This window comes from Cucurbita pepo, chromosome 1 (assembly GCF_057944985.1).
Source record: "Cucurbita pepo subsp. pepo isolate OVF chromosome 1, ASM5794498v1, whole genome shotgun sequence".
Classification (NCBI taxonomy): Eukaryota; Viridiplantae; Streptophyta; class Magnoliopsida; order Cucurbitales; family Cucurbitaceae; genus Cucurbita; species Cucurbita pepo.
In genome coordinates this window covers 14,383,562-14,398,179 of record NC_141798.1, presented here as the reverse complement: position 1 = coordinate 14,398,179, position 14,618 = coordinate 14,383,562, and the positions used below count along the sequence as shown (strand labels likewise).

The 14,618-nt window shown below is 39.2% G+C and overlaps 1 non-coding gene across 1 annotated transcript; it reads left to right on the top strand.

Annotated features, from left to right (window-relative positions):
* The first annotated feature begins 14,305 nt into the window (after positions 1-14,305).
* Positions 14,306-14,379, top strand: TRNAR-UCG (transfer RNA arginine (anticodon UCG)). The gene has a single exon. It is a non-coding gene; the product is annotated as a tRNA-Arg (tRNA).
* The last annotated feature ends 239 nt before the right edge of the window (positions 14,380-14,618 follow it).

Genomic DNA, 14,618 nt, shown 5'->3' with positions numbered 1-14,618 from the left:
TCTTCCAGATAGTCAATCATCCATATCGTCTTCTTTCCAGCTTCAGCTATTGCCACGTACTCAGCCTCAATACAACGCATTTTTGAAGCCTAGACTGATGGTGTTAATATAACACATGCGGAAGCAATTTGGATCTTAGGCACTTTTAGAACATCAATTATAGTAAATAACTAGCATGTTCATAAGTATTAAAACTTAATGAGTTTAGATACTAATCTTTTGTAGTTCAAACTCCTTTTTCCTCACGAACCAGTTTCGAACCACCACTAGTGTCTTCTCCACTATCCTCCGGCCTTAGAACGAGATTGTGTAATCCGGTGAGTGACTAAACTTGGGAGGAATTTTGTATATGTGAAGAGAGTGTTTGTGAGAGGTTTTTCTCAAGGTTTTTCACCAAGAAGAAGACCTTCCATGTACCATGATCACTCTATTTAAAGAGTCATGTTTGCATGTTCATGCAAATTTGAGATCACCAAATTTTGACACTTAAAATTCCACTCAAATGTTTGGGATTATGTAGCAAGCATGCATGTTTGAGTTAACCAAATTTTGACACTCAAAATTCCACTCAAACTTGTGGGGTTTATTTGGCAAGCATGCAAGTTTGGTTAAACCAAATTTTCACACCTCAAAATTCCACTAACATGGATTTTTCCATTAAATGAAGTCAACATTTTGACTTTCTTCATTTTAATTCAACAATTAATTTGAATAATGAATTTCAAATTAAAGTAACATTAAATGATTAATTAAACTATTTAATTAATATTTAATATTAATTCAAATGTCAATTCCAATCAATTCCGACACATAATTGATTAAGATATTTAAATCTTATTTAAATATCTCAGATTCTCTCTTTTTGTTTAATTCGTAAATAAAACAAAAATGCGGTTAAATATATCGTATATATGTAGCGCATATTCCCTAATTTGAATTCGAACACTTCGAACTCACTCGTCACACTGTTCTATGGTTTAGTTCGATATGAGCTAGCAGAGGGACCTAATGGACCTATAGATCATGGGCTCCAACGATCCAAGATTAACCGGTTAAACTCATTAACCTTGTTAACCAACATTCGTTAACTACTCGGACACTCCACTATAGCCTAGTAGTTGCACTCCCCTGACTATAGATATATTTCTGTCCATTTGATATAACCATGATTAGTAAGTCGATCCTTCATAGGTTGTTCGTAACTAGAGTTGGGTGAATTTACCATTTTACCTCTAAAGTTACTTCTTGTTCCTTATGTCTCATTGATCCTCTAATGAACAATTGGTTTGTGATCCAACCAGTAAACCGAATCCCTCTCAGGCTAATGAGAGGGTGGGGCCCCTTGTTCAAGGCCTGGAGTCAGTGCTTAAGGGAACTACCTCTCTTCTATCCCTAAAAGTGGGTAGGAGTGAATTCCATCTTGCACCCCACATCCCCAGCCATTCACCCAGTCTTACCCTTGAAATGGGAGGCCTATTGAGTCGGCGAACTAGAGTCACTCTCACCCATGCAAATCTAAGGATAATTCCGAATAAACAGGAGTTCATGGTTAGCTCAGGATTAAAACCGAGTTACCTAGGTTATCGAATGAAAAGAAAATCAGTCTCAACAGTAAACGACATTATAAAGTGAGAGTGGTTTTCTTCATGGTTCGATCTTATGCAATACTCATTGCATAGGACGCCCCCACTCACATGTCTCCACATGTACAATTTAGTGATCACATTGTTTATATCATATACAAAAGTGGACCGCATCCATAGTGTCCCTAGAATAAGGTACTCAGCCTTATCCTTATACTATAGATCATTTTGACTATATATACTTGAACTTGATCCACTCTTATGTCTCTACATATAGTTCAAGTAATCATACTATAGCCACAGTGTTCTTAGTTTATTGGATTTAGATTAATGATCGTAAAGTTTACTTTATTCAATAACAATCTTTACTGAATAAACAACAATAATAACTTTACTGAAAATAGAATATGTTTTTGTTTACAAACTATGAGTTTTAGGACATAAAACCCAACAAACTCCCACTTGAACTAAAACTCTAGTGGGGTTTTATAACGTTGAGTGGAGAGAAATACAATGAACTAGGGCATCACATACTCATGCCTTTTCTCCCACTTGCCCTAGATTACATAACTCGTAGTCCTATGCAATGTTGTGCTCTGAAGCTATCTGTGTGACGATCACATCTCCTCGTTTCACAATCTCCCTTATGAGATGATATTTGCGCTCAATATGTTTTCCTCACTTATGGCTTCTTGGTTCTTTTGAATTTGCAACTGCTCCACTGTTATCACAATAAAGAGTGACGGGAAGATGCATATTTGGAACGACTTCCAAATCAGTTAAGAACTTCCTAAGCCATACAGATTCATTCGCTGCTTCACAAGCAGCAACATACTCAGCCTCCATGGTGGAATCAGCAATGCAACCTTGGTTTATGGTTCTCCATATTATTGCTCCTCCATTCAGAGTGAAGACAGATCCTGATGTCGATTTCCTCGAATCTACGTCGGTCTGAAAATCTGAGTCAGTGTACCCTGTAAGGATCAGATCCTTAGCACCGTACATTAGCATATAGTCCCTCGTTCTCCTAAGATACTTGAGGATATTCTTAACGGCAGTCCAATGAGCACGTTCCGGATTGGACTGATATCTGCAGACAATTTTCCACAGCATAGAATATGTCGAGTCGGGTACATAGCATGGCATACATGAGACTACCGACCGCTGATGCATAGGGAATGTGTCTCATATCCTCAACTTCTTGAGGTGTCTTAGGACTTTGTTCCTTCGACAAATGAACTCCATGCCTGAGGTAATAATCCTTTCTTGGAGTCCTACATCTTATATCAAATCAACATTTTGTCAATGTACGATGCCTGAGACAATGCTAGTATTTTGTTCTTGCGATTCCGAACAATTTGGATTCCAAGAACAAACTGAGTCTCTCCCAAATCTTTCATTTGGAAATTTGTCGCTAGCCAATGCTTAATGTCAGTCAGAAATCCCACATCATTTCTTAGATTTCCAACATCAGCACCGGAAACTGTTTGACTTACTCTCAGAAATTTTCTGTGTGCTTAAGTTCTCATAATTTTCTTCTGGCCAAGTTTGATAAGAATCACGGTGTTCCAAATGGACTATTGCCAAGTAGATTCAAAAAATCTCATGAAGATTCAACAGAATAGGTCGTGGAGAGGTATTGAACTCTCTAACCGTATAATTTGGACTTCACCCATGACTTCACTCCTTACAATTTTCTTCTGGCCAAGTTTGATAAGAATCACGGTGTTCCAAATGGACCTATTGCCAAGTAGATTCAAAAAATGTCATGAAGATTCAAAAGAATAGGTCGTGGAGAGGTATTGAACTCTCTAGCCGTATAATTTGGACTTCACCCATGACTTCACTCCTTCTCAGACATATCTTAGAGGTATTGAACTCTCTAACCGTATAATTTGGACTTCACCCATGACTTCAGACATATCTTAGAGGTATTGAACTCTCTAACCGTATAATTTGGACTTCACCCATGACTTCACTCCTTCTCAGACATATCTTAGATTTCCAACATCAGCACCGGAAACTGTTCGACTTACTCTCTGAAATTTTCCATTTGCTTAAGTTCTCACAATTTTCTTCTGGCCAAGTTTGATAAGAATCACGAAAAATATGTCAACAACAGAATTTGAACCTATGCGCGAAGAGCTCAATTAATTTCAAACCTATCGCATTAGCCACTATTTTTCATTTTATAAATTATGTAAAAGTCAAATGGTCAATTTGACTTATTCTTTTGTGGAGATTAAAGGGGATCGGGAATAAATCCCGTCCACAAACGTCTTTTGTCGGGAGACTATAAATACCCACAATATGTTATGTAAAATTCAGATTCGTGGATGAATGTAATTCAGATCTCAAATTGAGACGTTTCCCTTAGAAATCCGAGCATCATATTTGCCATTTCTAAGTTTCAAGCAATTCTTGTGGTAGAATTGCACCCGAGCCATTCAATCAAGCCTTGATCAAGTTAGATTGTGGAGTAACTCAATTTAGAACAAGGTTCCAAATCTTGCTTCTAGATCTTCGATCGTAAGAGGTAATCTAATTCTAGCCTTATCTCTTGGTTGATCTAAATTTCATATAAGATGGTGTTAATTACTTTGATTCAAGGGTTCTTGCTAAAACAAAAGCTTGGATCGTTGGGCTGAGGATTAGGGTTGCCTTATCAAAGTTTTTGAAATTTTAGGAAAGAATTGGGATCGAAGCTCTTGTTTTAGTCTTTCCCAGGTGTCTATTGTGCATCAGCCCTCTTCGATGTCCATGTACTTCGACCTCTACCAAAGTTAGTGATTCATATCAACACCCATATCTGTGCATTATCATGTCTAACTTTCAAAAATTACTTCATAGTGCAGTGGATTAGTGTGTCTGACTTTGGATTATAAGGTTGTGGGTTCAACTCCCACTGTGATTGTGTTGATCAAAACCTAGAACATCATTTGTAGGGGAGGACTCAATAACTTGCACGAACATATGAACGTCCATATTTGAAAATTAGCACCTAGAACATCATTTGTAGGGGAGGACTCAATAACTTGCACGAACATATGAACATCCATATTGGAGAATTAGCACGTCTAACCTTTAAAAATGACTGCATAGCACAGTGGATTAGAGCGTCTGACTTCGGATCAAAAGGTCGTGGGTTCTCAACTCCCCATTATAATCAACAACCAAAACCTATAGGGTGATGGTGTTTAATAACTTGCAAGTATGGTGGAGGGGTATCTCTGTGGGAAACACTAAGTAGGGTGCTACTCTGATGATGAACTAAGTAGGGTGGAGGGGTATCTCTATGGGAAACACTAAGAGTAGGGTGTAGAAACACACTCTGTAGAAACTACTACTCTGATTTACTCTGATGATGAACTAAGTAGGGTGCAGGGGTATCTGTATGGGAAAAACTAAAGTAGGGTGTAGAAACACTTTGTAGAAACTACTACTCTGCTACTTTGATGATGAACTAAGTAGGGTGTACAAACACACTCTGTAGAAACTACTACTCTGATGATGAAAACACACTACTACTCTGATGATGAACTAAGTACGGTGGATAAACACACTCTGTAGAAACTACTACTCTGATGATGAACTAAGTACGGTGGATAAACACATTTGGTAGAAATTAATAATCTGATGATGAACTAAGGTAGGGTGGAGAAACACACTCTTTAGAAACTAAACCAAAACCTACAACATCATTTATAGGGGGATTTACACGTATATATTATTAAGACCTTTCGAGAAGAGATTTACACGTAGAAACACACTCTGTAGAGTAGAAACTACTACTCTGATACCTCTCAAGAAGAGATTTACACGTAGAAACTACTACTCTGTTGATATGAACTAAGTAGGGTGAAGAAATACACTCTGTAGAAACTACTACTCTGCTACTCTAATGATGAACTAAGAAAGGTGGAGGGGTATCTCTGTGGGAAACACTAAGTAGGGTGTAGAAACACACTCTGTAGAAACTACTAGTCTGATGATGAACTAAGTGGGTGTAGAAACACACTCTATAGAAACTACTACTCTGATGATGAACTAAGTAGGGTGGAGAAACACACTTTGTAGAAACTACTACTCTGATGATGAACTAAGTAGGGGGGAGAAACACACTCAGTAGAAACTACTACTCTAATGATGAACTAAGTAGGGTGGAGGGGTACCTCTGTGGGAAATACTAAGTAGGGTGTGTAGAAACACACTCTGTAGAAACTACTACTCTGATGATGAACTAAGTGGGTGGAGAAAGACACTCAATAGAAACTACTACTCTGATGATGAACTAAGTAGGGTGAAGGGGTATCTTTCTGGGAAATACTAAGTAGGGTGTAGAAAAACACTCTGTAAAAACTACTAGTCTGATGTGATGAACTAAGTAGTGTGGAGGGGTATCTCTGTGGGAAACACTAAGTAGGGTGTAGAAACACACTTTGTAGAAACTACTACTCTGATGTGATGAACTAAGTAGGGTGGAGGGGTATCTCTGCGGGAAACACTAAGTAAGGTGTAGAAACACACTCTATAGAAACTACTACTCTAATGATGAACTAAGTAGGGTGGAGGGGTAGCTCTGTGGGAAACACTAAGTAGGGTGTAGAAACACACTCTGTAGAAACTACTATTCTGTTGATGAACTAAGTAGGGTGTAGAAACACACTCTGTAGAAACACATCGCACACTTTATTAAGACCTCTCGAGAAGAGATTTAGAAAACACTTTGTAGGAACACACTCTGTAGAAACTACTACTTTGATGATGAACTAAGTAGGGTGGAGGGGTATCTCTGTGGGAAACACTCGCACACTTTATTAAGACCAATCAAGAAAAGATTTACACACAGAAACTACTACTCTGATGATGAACTAAGGAGTATCCACCAATCGAGAAGAGATTTACACACACTCTGATGATGAACTAAGTAGGGTGGAGGGGTATCTCGGGTATCTCTGTGGGAAACACTCGCACACTTTATTAAGACCAATCGAGAAGAGACTTACACACACTCTGTAGAAACTAGTACTCTGATAATCAAGAAGAGATTTACACACACTCTGTAGAAACTACTACTCTGATGATGAACTAAGGGGTATCTCTGTGGGAAACACTCGCACACTTTATTAAGACCAATCGAGAAGGTATCTGTGTGGGAAACTCTCGCACACTTTATTAAGACCAATCGAGAAGGTATCTCTGTGCGAAACACTCGCACACTTTATTAAGACCAATCGAGAAGGTATCTCTGTGGGAAACACTCGCACACTTTATTAAGACCAATCGAAAAGAGATTTATAAAACACTCGGTAGAAACTACTACTCTTAGGCTGATGAACTAAGTAGGACTCTGTAGAAACTACTACTCTTGGTTCTCGATTTACAAAACACTCTGTAGAAACTACTACTCTTGGGATGATGAACCAAGTAGGGTGGAGGGGTACTTACAGTAGATGATGAGTAATCTATTCCTAAAATTTCTCGTTTGTAAATCATTTTCCTAAATTTATTCATAAAATTCCTAAATCATTTTCCTAAATTTATTCCTAAAAGTCCTAAATCATTTTCAGATGATGATGAATTAAGTAGGGTGGAGGGGTATTTATTGATGGGTAATCTATTTCTAAAATTCCTAAATTATTTTCCTAAATATATTTATAAAATTCTTAAATCATTTTCTTAAATTTATTCCTAAAAGTCCTAAATCATTTTCAGATGATGAACTAAGTAAGGTGGAGGGGTATTTACCGTAGATGATGGGTAATCTATTCCTAAAATTCCTAAATTATTTTCCTAAATATATTTATAAAATTCTTAAATCATTTTCCTAAATTTATTCCTAAAATTTTAAATCATTTTCCTAAATCTATTCCTAAAATTTCTAAATCATTTTGATAACATACAAGGTTGGGTTTAACTCTATTGGGCTAGTGATGATATTTTAACACTCCCCTTCAGCACTAGTCCTCATTCGTTGCACCATGTTGAGCTAACAACGAAAGCTCTCATGTTAGCTCTTTTGTAAACACATTTGCTACTTGGTCATCTGTATTCTTTCTTCATCACTTTCTGCCAAGCCTCTTCATATGTCTCTCACTTATTATCTTTGTCTTCTACAATAGCTGTGTTGGCATACTTAGAATTTGACCTTTGGATTCTATTTGTTCGCCTAAGTTGTTGATGTGTCAATTCATTTTCATTAAATTCTCTTGATTGAATCACTTTTTGTTCATCAACATCAATGTCCCTTGGATCTTCAGGCACATCAGCATTTAAGCGAATGTGTACAGTTTGCTCCTCCGTCTTCTGTGGAAGAATCTCTTCAGTTTGCTCTCCCGTCAGAAGAATTTCTTCAATTTGCTCAAGGCCTGGTAATGCTTCCTTCTCTGAGAGCCACCCCACTTCCATTGCACCACTCTGATCATCAATCATGTGGTTTGAGCATCCTGAATCAATGATCCAATCATTCTCATAATCGATATGGTCTCCCATCATCGCCATGAGTGCTAGCTCATCTTCTTCTATGGCATCCAGTATCTCTGCATCCCATTCTTCCTCCATCTCCATGTTGGAGGATGCCACATTGCTTTTGACAGATTTTTTCTTGGACCAACAATCTCTGGACATATGGCCATTTTTCCCCCAATTGTAGCAGATGCCTTCAAATCTCTTCCCTTGAGAGTTTTTTTTATGGTTCTTCTTCACTGGTTGTACAGTTCCTTGGTGACTTCTTCTTCTGTCATCATTGTATCCATGTTTGGTAGAAGACCTATTATTGCTCCGGCTTTCACTTGTGTAGAGTGCTTCTTCTTCACCCTTCAATCTGATGCCTCCTATTTGTTTAGCCATGGCTTCTTGACTAGCTAACAAATTTTCGAACTCTACAAGTGATGGTTGAGTGGGCCATCCTTGTACAACAATAATAAAGCTTCTATATTCTGGTTCCAATCCGTGGACTATAATCCTCTTCATTTGAGATTCTACAATGGCAGACTTTGGGTCTAGTTTAAATCTCCCAACAGATCGACTTGACCTTGTGGAAGTAGTGAGCAATCGTCATGTCACGTTGTAAAATTGACAACAACTCATTCTCCAAAAGTTGTAGCCTCGTATCGTTCTTTTTCTAGAACAACATCTCGAACATATCCCATGCTTCTTTAGGTGTCTTGTCACCCCAAATATACTCTAACATCTCTTCTCCGATTGTGGTCTTCATGGCAAACATTGCTTTGCCTGCTTTGATTCTCCATTTGCTCAAGGCGCCGTTAGAATCATCCTCTGGCGGCATAGTTTCGCACCAGCCAACGATCTCCCAAAGATCATGCATGTTGCCCACATGTTGTAGTTGTTGTTGTTGAGTTTCTTGATTCCTCCAACGATTTGGAAATCACCCATCGTGTTGGCTATACCTCAGTAATACCAAACAAGCTCTTTTGACACAAGACTTGCAGAGTCATAGACTACTCACGACACAAAAGAAACTCACACACTAATAATCTCAAGAAATCGTTTCTGATGTGAAAGATTAGATAGAGCTGCAACCATAGAGCATATTAAGAATTCCAAGAGATCGACAACTTACACTAACCTCCTCTGGTACCAGATTGTTGAACACAACTCTTTGTGGGAAACACTCGCACACTTTATTAAGACCAATCGAGAAGAGATTTACAAAAAAACTCTTTAGAAACTACTGCTTTGTATTGCTTGGGATTTCTTGAGATGATGAACTAAGTAGGGTGGAGGGGTACTTACAGTAGATGATGGGTAATCTATTCCTAAAATTTCTCGTTTCCTAAAGTGTGTAAATTATTCCCCTAAATTTATTCCTAAAATTCCTAAATCATTTTCCTAAATTTATTCCTAAAATTTCTAAATTATTTTCCTAACGTACAAGGTTGGGTTTAACTTTATTGGGGTAGTGATAATACTTTAACAATTTGTTCAAAATATATTCTTAGTTTTAGATGGTCATATGAACACCCATATTTGTAAACCTTCAAAAATGACTACATAGCGCATTGGATTAGAGCGTCTGACTTCGGATAAGAATGTCGTGGGTTTGACTCCCACTTTGGTCGTCAACCAAAACCTTGAACATCATTCGTAGGGGAATGATTCAATAACTTGCAAGAGTCCTTTTCGGAGTAACTTGTTTAAAATATATTCTTAGTTTTAGATGTACATATGAACACCCATATTTGTAAACCTTTAAAAATGATTGCATAGCGCAGAGGATTAACGCGTCTGACTTTAGATTAGAAGGTCGTGGGTTCGGCTCCCCACTATGGTCGTCAACCAAAACCTAGAACATCATTTGTTGTGGGGGGATGATTCAATAACTTGCAAGACTACTTTTTGGAGTAATTGTTCAAAATATATTCTTAGTTTTAGATGGTCATATGAACACCCATATTTGTAAACCTTCAAAAATGATTGCATAGCGCATTGGATTAGCGTGTCTAAGTTCGGATAAGAAGGTCGTGTCTAAGTTCGGATAAGAAGGTCGTGTCTAAGTTCGGATAAGAAGGTCGTGGGTTTGACTCCCATTGTAGTGGATTTGATTTCGGATAAGAAGGTCGTGTCTAAGTTCGGATAAGAAGGTCGTGGGTTTGACTCCCATTGTGGTGGGTTTGACTCCCATTGTGGTTGTCAACCAAAACCCAGAACATTATTCGTAGGGGAATGATTCAATAACTTGCAAGATGTTGGATTTCGATAATCAGCCAGGGAAATCCCTTCTTATCGGTGAGAGGAAATCTTCGACAAGAGGTTGTTGGAAGAAAAAAATAAAATGCGTAAAAATAACAAAAAGAGAAGCTGAAATTTTGACTGCGCTTAAAATCAGGTTATTTAATATTCTAAACAAGATTTCCTATTCTAAACAAGATTTCCTATTTAAATATAAATTATCCTAAAAATGGCTGGAGAGTGGCCAACTAAATCTGTACCACTCCCTACAAAATTGGCGTCTAAAAGTTTGGTGATCCATTCGACGTGTTTGTCAAATGGTCAAATGGAGGTATTCTGAAATTGTGTGAATCTAAATAAGGAAAAATGAAAAACTCAGGTTTTATCTAACAATCTCCTCCTAAAACCTGTGGTATATCTACCTTATTTTGTTTGAACTCCGATTTGAGCCCTCTGGCGGCATGTCCTCTAGACTCCGCGTCTTGTTCGGCCGCCTCTTCTTCGATTTGGCGCGCCGTCAGTCCAGGTTGTTCACCTCTTTCTAATAGGTCTTCCATCTTCCGGTACCTGGCCGAGAGGTTGACTGGTTGTTCGGTGTCCCTGGCGGCATGTTCTCCAGACTCCACGTCTTGTTCTGCCGCCTCCTCTTCGAGTTGGCGCGCCGCCAGTCCAGGTGGTTCACCTCTTCCTAATAGGTCTTCCATCTTCCGGTACTTGGCCGAGAGGTTGACTAGTTGCTCTATCTCCAGCTTTAGGATGTAAAGGCGGTTTGCCGTGCACCGAACTTGCGTGAGCAACCGTCGTCGATCATCGCAGATCCTAAGTAGCCCGCGCTTGATGAAAATGTGGCAGCCGGCCTTATCGAGTGGTTCACCTCTTCCTAATAGGTCTTCCATCTTCCGGTACTTGGCCGAGAGGTTGACTAGTTGCTCTATCTCCAGCTTTAGGATGTAAAGGCGGTTTGCCGTGCACCGAACTTGCGTGAGCAACCGTCGTCGATCATCGCAGATCCTAAGTAGCCCGCGCTTGATGAAAATGTGGCAGCCGGCCTTATCGAGTTGACTTAGGCTCACAATATTAGCCTTGAGTCTCGGGATGAAGTAGACGCTGGTCAGCTTGTGATGATTGCCTCCCTTGCCGACGAACAGGATAGTGCCGTGCCCTTCGATCTCGACGACGGAGCCGTCGCCAAATTTCACCGTCGCTCATATCCCCGAGTCAAGCTCGGAGAACGCAGACTTGGCCCCGGTCATATGGTTTGTTTGTTGCCCCCGTGTCGAGGACCCATCGCCGGTGCTCTTGCTGCTCACCTCTTTCACTGATTTGAGTGAACATTCGCTCCTCCTTCAGTTGAATTGGCTCCCCAGCCGGTGCCTTTGTTATGCACAATTGGAACTCTTCCTCGGGTTCGACGCTCACCGGAGCAGTTATGGCGTCGTCGATTACCTCTGTGAATTTTGGGAGCTCTTCCTCGAGTTCGACGTCAGGTAGGACTGATGCAGTCACCATGAAAAGGGCCGGTTCATCCCTACTCGAATTGAGCCACATGGGCCTTCTCGGTTGTATCCTTGTTCCTGAGCTTGCTCAGGTGACCTCTCTTCCTTCCCACAGAGCTTGCTCAGGTGACCTCTCTTCCTTCCCACAGAGCTTGCTCAGGTGACCTCTCTTCCTTCCCACAGAGCTTGCTCAGGTGACCTCTCTTCCTTCCCACAGAGCTTGCTCAGGTGACCTCTCTTCCTTCCCACAGAGCTTGCTCAGGTGACCTCTCTTCCTTCCCACAGTACGAGCACTGGATTGGCCCGGATTCACCGTCCTTAAAAGTGGATCTCCGAGAGCTCCTTCCACAGCTGCTCGATGTTGGATTCCCACACTCGCTGTACACCAACCCGACGAGATTTGATTCCCTCTCGATACTCAATCATTCTCCTTCCTTGGCTCGACAGCGTGCCATAACCCTTGCGCCTGTAGGTTGGCGGCGTGGAGGAGTGAGCAAGCCTGCTCAGGATGGACCCCACGACGTGCTGCTTATTCTCGCACTTTGCATTTTCTTCTACTCGAACCTGAGACCTGACCTGTGTGTTGTTAGGTCGACACTCTAACCACTTGAGCGATTCAACTTGATTGTTGATAGGTTGGCTCCTCCGCAATGATATACACCGATGGCTTCAACTTGGCTCTGATACCACTTGTTGGATTTCGATAATCAGCCAGGGAAATCCCTTCTTATCGGTGAGAGGAAATCTTCGACAAGAGGTTGTTGGAAGAAAAAAATAAAATGCGTAAAAATAACAAAGAGAGAGAAGAGAGAAGCTGAAATTTTGACTGCGCTTAAAATCAGGTTATTTAATATTCTAAACAAAATTTCCTATTTAAATATAAATTATCCTAAAAATGGCTGGAGAGTGGCCAACTAAATCTGTGCCACTCCCTGCAAAATTGCCGTCTAAAAGTTTGGTGATCCATTCGACGTGTTTGTCAAATGGTCAAACGGAGGTATTCTGAAATTGTGTGAATCTAAATAAGGAAAAATGAAAAACTCAGGTTTTATCTAACACAAGAGTCCTTTTCGGAGTAATATGTTCAAAATATATTCTTAGTTTTAGATGGTCATATAAACACTCATATTTGTAAACATTCAAAAATGACTGCATAGCATAGTGGATTAGGGCGTCTAACTTCGAATTAGAAGGTAGTGGGTTTGACTCCCACTGTGGTTGGTCGGAAGGGGATGATTCAATAACTTGCAAGAATCCTTTCCTTTCGGAGTAATTTGTTCAAAATATATTCTTAATTTTAGATGTTCATATGAACAACCATATTTGTAAACCTTCAAAAATGATTGCATAGCGTAGTGGATTAGCGCGTCTAACTTTGGATCAGAAGGTCATGGGTTCGACTCCCACTATCAGTCGTCAACCAAAACCTAGAACATCATTAGTAGGTTGATAATTCAATAACTTGCTAGAATACTTTTCGAAGTAATTTGTTTAAAATATATTCTTAGTTTTAGATGGTCATATGTACACCCATATTTGTAAACCTTAAAAAATTATTGCATTGAGCAGTGGATTAGCGCGTCTGACTTCGAATCAGAAGGTCGTGAGTTAGACTCCTACTTTGGTCGTCAACTAAAACCTAGAACATCATTCTTATGTTGATGATTCCAATAACTTGCATGAATACTTCTCGGTTTAATTTTGTTCAAAATATTCTTAGTTTTAGATGGTCATATGAACACCCATATTTGTAAACCTTAAAAAAATGAATGCATAGCGCAGATGTTGATTATTCCAATAACTTGCATGAATACTTTTCTGTTTAATTTTGTTCAAAATATTCTTAGTTTTAGATGGTTATATGAACACCCATATTTGTAAACCTTAAAAAAATGAATGCATAGCGCAGTAGATTAGCGCGTTTGTTCACTCCAGGTCGTCAACCAAAACCTAGAACATCATTCGTAGGGGGATGATTCAATGACCTCCAAGAATGTTTTTCGGAGTAATTTGTTTAAAATATATTCTTAGTTTTAGATGTTCATATAAACACCAATATTTGTAAACCTTTAAAAATGACTTCATAGCATAGTGGGCTAGCGCATCTGACTTCGGATTAGAAAAAGGTCATGGGTTCGACTCCCATTGTTGGTCGTGAACTAAAAAACCTAAAACATCATTTATATGGGGATTATTCAATAACTTGCAAGAATCATTTTCGGAGTAATTTGTTCAAAATATATTCTTAGTTTTAGAGGCTCATATGTACACCCATATTTGTAAAGAAAATTATTGCATAGCGCAGTGGATTAGCGCGTCTGACTTCGGATCAGAAGGTCGTGGGTTCGTCTCTGACTTCGGATCAGAAGGTTGTGGGTTCGTCTCCTACGGTTGTCATCGTCAACTATAAAACCTAGAACATCGTTCTTACGTTAATGATGTCAATAACTTGCAAGAATACTTTTCGGTTTAGTTCAAAATATTCTTAGTTTTAGATGTTCATATAAACACCAATATTTGTAAACCTTCAAAAATGACTTCATAGCGCAGTGGATTAGCGCGTTTGACTTCGAATCAGAAGGTCGTGGGTTCGACTCCCACTGTGGTCGTTAACCAAAACCTAGAACCTCATTCATAGGGGGGTGATTCAATAACTTGCAAGAATCCTTTTTGGAGTAATTTGTTCTCAAATTATATTCGTAGGAGGATGATTCAATAATCGTGCAATAATCTTTTTCGGAGTAATTTGTTTAAAATATATTCTTAGTTTTAGATGGTCATATAAACACTCATATTTGCAAACCTTAAAAAATGACTGCATAGGTGGATTAGCACATCTTGCTTTAGA